This window comes from Theropithecus gelada, chromosome 14 (assembly GCF_003255815.1).
Source record: "Theropithecus gelada isolate Dixy chromosome 14, Tgel_1.0, whole genome shotgun sequence".
NCBI lineage: Eukaryota > Metazoa > Chordata > Mammalia > Primates > Cercopithecidae > Theropithecus > Theropithecus gelada.
Genome location: NC_037682.1, coordinates 115,287,322 through 115,296,171, shown reverse-complemented (window position 1 = coordinate 115,296,171; position 8,850 = coordinate 115,287,322).

Below are 8,850 nucleotides of genomic sequence, written 5' to 3'. Positions count from 1 at the left end.
TATTAGGTTTTATTCCTATAGAGTTGTTTTGAGCTATTTTGGTTATTAATCCCTTGTCAGATGGGTAGTTCGCAAATATTTTCTCCCATTCTGTGGGTTGTCTTGCCACTTTGTTGATTGCATTCTTTGTTGTACGGACGCTGTTTAACTTGATGTGATCCCATTTGCCCGTTTTTGCTTTGGGTGCAGTGCTTATGGGGTATTTCTCAATAAATTATTGCTTAGACCAATGTCCTGGAGTGTTTCCCCAATGTTTTCTTGTAGTAGTTTCATCGTTTGACGTTTTAGATTTAAGTATTTAATCCATTTGTATTTGATTTTTGTATAAGGCTAGAGACAGGGGTCAAGTTTATTCTCCTGCATATGGATATCCAGTTTTTCCAGCACCATTTATTTTAAAGACTGGTTTTTTCCCCCAGTGTATATTCTTGGTACCTTTGTAGAAAGTGACTATAGATGTGTGGATTTATTTCTGGGTTCTCTATTCTGTTGCATTGGTCTATATGTCTGTTTTTATGCCAGTATCATGCTGTCTTGGTTACTGTAGCTCTATAGTATAATTTAAAGTCAGGTAATGTTATTTCTCCAGTTTTATTCTTTTTGCTCAGAATAGCTTTGGCTATTCTGGGTGTTTTGTGGTGTAAGAATTGTTTTTGCTATTTCTGTGAATAATGTCATTGGTATTTTGATAGGGATTATACTGAATCTGTAGATTGCTTTGGGGAGTACAGACATTTTAACAATATTTAACAATATTGATTTTTCCAATCTATGAACATAAAATATCTTTCCATTTTTTGTGTCCTCTTCAATTTCTTTCATCAGCATTCTCTAGTTTTGATTGCAGAGATCGTTCGCTTCTTTGGTTAATTACTCAGTATTTAATTTTATTTGTTGCTGTTGTAAATGGGATTACTTTTTAAATTTTTTTTCAGATTGTTCATTGTTGACATATAGAAATGCTACTGATTTTTTATGTTGATTTTGTATCCTACAACTTTACTGAATTTATCAGTTCTAATAGTTTTTTGGTGGAGTCTTCAGGTTTTTCCAAATATTAGATTATTATCATCTGCAAACAAGGTTAATTTGACTTCTTCCTTTCCAATTTGAATGTCCTTTATTTCTTTTTCTTTTCTGATTCCTCTAGCTGAGACTCCCAGTACTATGTTGAAAAACAGTGGTGAAAGTGGGCATCTTTATCATGTTCCAGATCTTAAAGGAAGGGCTTTCAGCTTTTGTCCATTTACTGTGGATTTGTCATATATGGTTTTTATTATGTTGCTGTATGTTCCCTCTATATTCAGTTTTTGAGGGTTTTTATCCTGAAAGGATGGTTGGATTTTATCAAATACTTTTTGGGCATCAATTGATATGATCATATGGTTTTTATCCTCCATTCTGATGATATGATGTATACATATTGATTTATTCATGTATGTTGAACCATCCTTGCATCCCTGGGATAAATCCCACTTGGTCATGATGGATAATCTTTTTAATGTATTCTTGAATTTGGTTTGCAAGTATTTTGTTAAGGTTTTTTGCATCAATATTCATCAGAGACATTGGCCTGTAGTTTCTTTTTTTCTTTTCTTTTTTTTTCTTTTTTATTTTTTGATGTGTCTTTGTCTGGTTTTGGTACCTTGGTAATACTGGCCTCATAGAATGAGTTTGGAAGTATTCCCTCCTCCTGTATTTTTCAGAACAGTTTGAGTAGGGTTAGTATTAGTTCTTCTTTAAATATTTAGTAGAATTCAGCCATGAAGCTATTGGATCCCAAGCTTTTCTTTACTGGGAGACTATTTATTATGGCTTTGATCTCACAACTTGTTATTGGTCTGGTCAGGTTTTGCATTTTTTCTTAGTTTAATCTTGGTAGGTTGTATTTGTTTAGGAATGTATATATTTATTCTGGATTTTCTGATTTATTGGCATATAGTTGCTCATATTAGTCACTAATGATCCTTTGAATTTCTGCAGTATCAGTCATAACATCTCCTTCTTCATCTCTGATTTTATTTATTTGGGTCTTCTTTTTTTCTTAGTTAGTCTGGCTAAAAGTTTGTCAGTTTTGTTTAGCTTTTCAAAAACCAACTTTTTATTTTTATTTTTGTATTTTTTGTTCATTTTAAATTCATTTATTTCTTATCTGACCTTTATTATTCATTTTCTTCTACTAATTTTTTCATTTGGTTTGGTCTTAGTTTTATAATTCTTTAAGATGCATCATTACATTATTTACTTGAAGTTTCTCCTCTTTTCTGATGTCACTACTTATAGCTATAAATTTTTCTCTGAGTACTGCTTTTGCTGTAGCCCATAGGTTTTTCTATGTTGTGTTTCCATTATTTGTTTCAAGAAATTTTTTCAATTTCCTTCCTAATTTCTTCATTGACCCACTGGTCATTTAGGAGCATATTGTTTAATTTCTTTGTGTTTGTGTTGTTTCCAAAATTCTTCTCATTACTGATTTGTAGTTTTATTCCATTGTGGTTAGAGAAGATACTTGATATTATTTTAAATTTTTTGAATCATTTAAGACTTGTTTTATGGTCTAACATATGGTCCATTTTTTAGAAGGATCCATGTGCTGAGGAGAAAAATGTGTATTCTATAGCCACTGGATGAAATGTCCTGTAAATATCTATTAGGTCAATTTGTTCTATAGTGCAGATAAAGTCTGAAGTTTCCTTGTCGATTTTCTGTGTAGGCGATCTGCCCAATGTTGACAGTGGGGTGTAGAAGTCACAAGTTGTTATTGTATTGAGATCTAGCTCTCTCTGTTGCTTTAATAATATTTGCTTTATATATCTGTGTGCTCCAGTGTTGGGTGTGTATGTATTTATAATTTTTATATCCTATTGTTGAATTGACCCCTGTATCATTATATAATGACCTTCCTTGTCTCTTCCTACAGTTTTTTTTTCTTGAAATCTATTCTGTCTGATATAAGTATAGCTAGTCCTGCTCTTTTTTTGTTTCCATTAGCATGGAATATCTTTTTTCATCCCTTTGTTTTCAATCTATGTGTATCTTTATAGATGAAGTGTGTTTCTTTTAGGCAATAGATTGTTGGGTCCTGTTTATTCATCCACTCAGCCACTCTATGTCTTTTGATTGGAGAGTTTAGACCATTTACATTCAGTGTCATTATTGATAAATGGGGACATACTATTGCCATTTTGTTATTGGATTTTCTGGTTGTTTTGTGGTATTCTCTTCCTTCTTCTTTCCTGTCTTCCTTTTAGTGAAGGTGATTTTCTCTACTGATATGCTTTAATTTCTTGCTTCTTATTTTTTCGTGTATCTGTTGTGTGTTGTTGGAGATTACCATGAAGCTTGCAAGTGTTATCTTATAATCCATTATTTTAAACTGATGATAACTTAACACTGATTGCATAAACAAACATGCAAAAGGAAAACTAATAATAAAAACACTACACTTTATCTCTCTGCTTTTCAATGTTTTATTGTTTCTCTTTATGTCTTATTGTACTGTCCGTGTCTTCAAAAGTTGTTGTAGTTATTTTTGATTAGCCCATCATTTAGTCTTTATACTTAAGAGAAGTCTATGTGCCACAATTACTGCATTATATTAATCTGTGCTTGTCTGTGTGCTTACTGTATAATATTACCAGTGAGTTGTATACCTCCACATGGCTTCTTCTTGCTCGTTCACATATTTTTCTTTCAGATTGAAGAATTCCCTTTAGCATTTCTCGTAGGACAAGTCTGATGTTGACGAAATCCTCAACTTTTGTTCGTCTAGGAAGGTCTTTATTTCTCCTATGTGTACAAAGGACACTTTCAGTGGATATACTATTCTAGGGTACAAGTTTTTTTTCTTTCAGCAATTGGATTGTCATGACACACTTTCCCGGGCTGTAAGGTTTCCACTGAAAAGTTAGCTGCCAGATGTATTGGAGCTCTATTATATGGTATTTGTTTATTTTCTCTTGCTGCTTTTAGGATCCTTTCTTTATCATTGACCTTTGGGAGTTTGATTATTAAATGCCATGAGGTAGTCTTCTTTGGGTTAGATTTGCTTAGTGTTCTATAACCTTCCTGTATTTAAATATTAATGTATTTCTTTAGGTTTGGGAAGTTCTCTGTTATTGTCCCTTTGAATAAACTTTTTACCTTTATCTCATTCTCTATCTCCTCTTTAATGCCAAGAACTCTTAGATTCTTGCTTTTGAAGCTATTTTCTAGATCTTGTAGGCTATTTCACCATTTTGTATTCTTTTTCCTTCTCTCTCCTCTGTATTTTCAAATAGGCTGTCTTCAAGTTCACTAATTCTTTCTTCTACTTGATCAGTTCTGCTGTTAAAGGTCTCTGATGCATTCTTAAACATGTTAATTGCATTTTTCAGCTCTATAATTTCTGCTTGATTCTTTTTAATTATTTTAATCTCTTTGTTAAATTTATCTGATAAAATTCTGAATTTCTTCTCTGTGTTATCTTGAAATTATTTGAGTTACCTCAAAATAGCTATTTTGAATTCTCCATCTGAAAGGTCACATATCTGTTTCTCCAGGATTGGACCCTGTTGCCTCACATAGTTCATTTGGTGAGGTCACGTTTTGTAGATGGTGTTGATGCTTGTAGATGTTCTTCAGTGTCCGGACATTAAAGAGTTAGGCACTTGTAATCTTCACAGTCTAGGCTTGTTTGTGCCTGTCCTTCTTGGGAAGGTTTTCCAGGTATTCAAAGGGACATGTGTCCCATGCCCAATAATGCTGTGCGTTTTGCAGACTTGCAGAGGTACTGCCTTGGTCTTTGATAGGATCCAAAAGAATTCTCTGGATTACCCAGAAGAGATTCTTATTCTTTTCCCTTACTTTCTCCCAGATACACAGGGTCTCACTCTCTCTGTGCTGATCCACCTGGAACTGGTGTGCATGGTGGGAGTAAGGCAAGCACCCCTGTGGCCACCACCGCTGGACTGAATTGGGTCAGACTTGATGCTAGCAGAGCACTGGGTTTTGCCCAAGACTTTTTCCTTCAGCATAGCGAGTTCCCCAGGCCCTGGGTATGTCTGCAAATGCTGTCTGGGAGCCAGGAATTGGAGTCAAAAACCTTACTTGATGTTTTGTTTTACTGCAGCTAAGCTGGCACTCAAATCACAATACAAAATCCTTCCCATTCTTCCCTCCCCTTACCAAAGGCAGAGGAGCCTCTTTTTGTGGCCACCACCACCACCATGGGGAGTTCTGCCAGGCCACTGCTGATGTTTGCTTAAAGCCCAAGGACTCTTCTATCAATTTGTGGTGAATACTGCCAGGCTTGGGACTCACCCTTTAGGGCAATGGCCTCCGCTATAGCCCAGGGCAGGCCCAGATGTGCTGTCCAAGAGCTTAGGCATGGACTTAGGCCTGCTCATTTCTATATCTCACTGTAGCCAAGCTGGTAGCTAGGGTGCAATAAAAAGTTTCTTTACTCTTCCCTCTGTTTTTCTCAAACAGGAAACTTTCATTGTAGTCACCACAGCTGGGAATATGCTGAGTCTCTCCTAAAGCTAGCATGTCTCAGAGCCCAAAGCCCATGGCATATTCCCTGAGTATCATTGCTGATTATTCAAAGACCAAGGTCTCTTTAGTTAGCAGGTGATGAACCCTGCCAGGACTGGGTCTTTTCCTTCAAGGCAATGGCTCCCTTTCTCCCGGGTGAGTCTAGAAATGTCATCCAGGAACTAGGGCCAGGAATGGGGGTCTCACAACTCCGCCTGGTACCCTGTCCTACTGAGACTTAGCTGATATCCAAGATGCAAGGCAAAGTCTGCTTTACTCTTCACTCTCCACTTCTTAAGCAGAAGGAAGGAGTCACTTTCATTGCTACAAGCTGCTCTGCCTGGGGTTGGGGGAGGCATAGTGCAAGTTCTCCCTTAGCCATGCCAGCTGGTGTTTCCCTAGGTCACATGTCATCCTAGTTCACTGGTTCGAAGCCCACACTAGCACTAGGAGTTGCTTAGGGATTACAGTCCTTGTGCCCTAGACTGCTTTTCAAGGTTACCTAGGACTACAGAGCACTTCAGCCTGCGGTGGCAAGGCTTGGCAAGAAACTCATGTTCTGAGTGCTGGGATGGGTGATTCTTCTCTGGCTAGGGCTGGTCCAAATGGTCCCTCTGTGTGCAGGCACTGGCTGAGCCTAGCATGGGTTTATTCTCTGCTTTGACAGGGCAGCACTGAGTTCAATGCCAAGTCCCCCAGTCACTGTACTCTCCCTTGCCAAAGTGCACAGATTCTACATGCTTCATAGCCACTGCCAGGGAATGGAGGAAAGATGGCAAAGGTGATTCTAGACTGTCTCTCCTGGCTTCCTCGATGCCTCTTTCCATGATATTAAGTTAAAACTAGGTACTGTGATTGCTCATCGGCTTTTTGGTTCTCGTGAAGGTGCTTTTCTGTGTGGCAATAGTTGTTAAAAATTTGATGTTACAGCACAGGGGGACAAAGAGTGTAGGCTTCTATTCTGCCCTCTTGCTCCACCTTCCACCTCCAAAATTTAAAATGGAATATATTCAAAGAGACCATACAAAAAACAAATACTCTTTAGCCCTAGCTAGGATGTTGTTCCTAAATTATTACGTAGTCTCTCAGCCTTGGAAAATGCACTAAAATATGAATAAGCTGCATATAAAATTAGTAAAAGCCCCAGAGAAATCAGATTTCTTTATATTTGTCATTACTAGTCAAATGACAGTGGTAGTCTTGTGCACTGAGTTAAAAAAAAAAAAAAAAAGAGAGAGACCACATCTGACTTTTTTGGAGTACCATAATGCAGAAGTTATATCTGCCGTGGATATGCAAAAAAGAGTAAATGCAGGAACCCCACCTATGTATCATCCTTCAATCAATCTATTTCTTACCTACTCTCTGCGAATTTTCTTAATTGACTTTCTAAACAGGAGTGAGGAAAATCTTCTAAGTAGAAAAAGACCTCAGGTCCTTGTGTTAACTAGTCGGTAACATGAGAGGCTTTCCATAATGGAGCTATAACACACAGAAAAACTAAGCATTTTATGTAAAAACACAGCTTTTCTCTTTCTTTCAAAAGATCTGTGTAGTAGTATCTTTCAGTAACTCCTATATAAAGTTCCACGTAAATCGTTTTTGTCTCTTTGGGGAAGAGAAAATGAGTTAGAAGTGATTGTTACTTTATAAGAAAACTTTGCTTACTATGAATAACTGAAATGCTTGCTTCTTTATAATAAGCATTGTTTAACATACATTGAAAATTGTGTAACTAACTCTACTATTATATTTATGTTAATTTTGGCTACTTGGAATCTCAGACAGATATGAAGATCAAACATTGCAACTATTTCAGATTTTATGGTGCATCTGTGTTTTTATTTTGACTGGTCTTGACTCGCTTTTATTGTTTACATTTTCCTTATCTTGAAATTTTTATTTTAACTTTATTAAAATATATCATCCTCAAGCATCACACTTTCAATTCAACGCAAATCTTATTTATTCACTGTCACAAAAGTGTCTTGAATCTATTTTTTTATTTCTACTGCTATTCCTAGAACTAAAATCACATTGTTTCTTACCAAAATAAGTTTAACAGCATCAAAAGTGTCCTCTCTGCTTCCACTCTGGCCAGTAGCACTGTCTTTCCCTATCTCACCCTTCCCACAAACATACACACACATATACATCTATCTATTTTCTAATCAATAACCAGAAATATTTTTCAAATGTAAAACAGATTACATCGCTCTGCTTTTGAAACATTCCAATTGCTTCTCATTGTACTTAGGATAGAATTAAAACTCCCTAAGTGATCTAGAATTTGCCTACTTATCCAGCCTCCCTTGATTCCTTTTTTCCCTCTCTCACTGACCGTCTGCGATACTGCCTTCTCTGTTTCTTGAATATCGCCAAGTTTGTTCCAGCCTTGGACTTTGTACTTGCCACTGCCTTTCTGGTTTCTGCGTAACTGTACCCTTTTCTTCATTTAGGTTTCATCTCAAATGTCCTTTCTTCAAAGAACTCTATTGAGAGTAGAATTTGACCCACCGAAAATTACACAACTCATTTTTTCCGAAGGACTCATCTATGTCTATAATTATCATGTTTGCTCATTGAATTACTTCTGTATTGTCTATCATCTTTTTCACCCCCTAAAAGTAAAGACATACCTTGTCTATCATATTCACCATGATATTCCAACACTCAGGACAGTGCCTGGCACATGATGTCCATGATAAGCATATGCTGAACAAATGAATTAACTAATACATCACATTCCCCATACAGCGTACTATCTTGGTTGATTGTATGAGTTCATTCTTAAAAATCATAAACTTTTTTATTGTGTTTATCTCAAAACGTGGAGGAAATTAAAGACACCTAGTTACAGCTTACAAAGAAAATACCAACTCAAAAGAAACAAACAAAGTTATAAAATACTGCACATATACTGGTCATGCTGAAAAAAACAAGATATTTTAATAAGATTATAAACATTATCTCTTCATCTAAACATTGTAAGTCTTATTTTTGGATCAACATTTGCCGAATACTGAGACCATATTAGCTTAGTCCTTTGTTGAATCTTCTTCATTGAATTACACTTTAAGACAATATTGGCTTTCAATAAGCCCTTCACAAGAAACAATCAAGAAAAATTCTCCCACAGTTATTATAAAATTGTTGTCATAATTTCCATCACATTGCTCAATTTGTTTTGAAATTAGGTGTGGTTTATCTTCTGATACGACTATGCAGTACAGCATGATGATGATTTCCTTTTGGGCTTGGATTCAGGAAACTAAAGGTAAAAATTGTTGTTCAATTTCAGCAATGGTATTAACTTTAAATTGAAAATATTTTTTA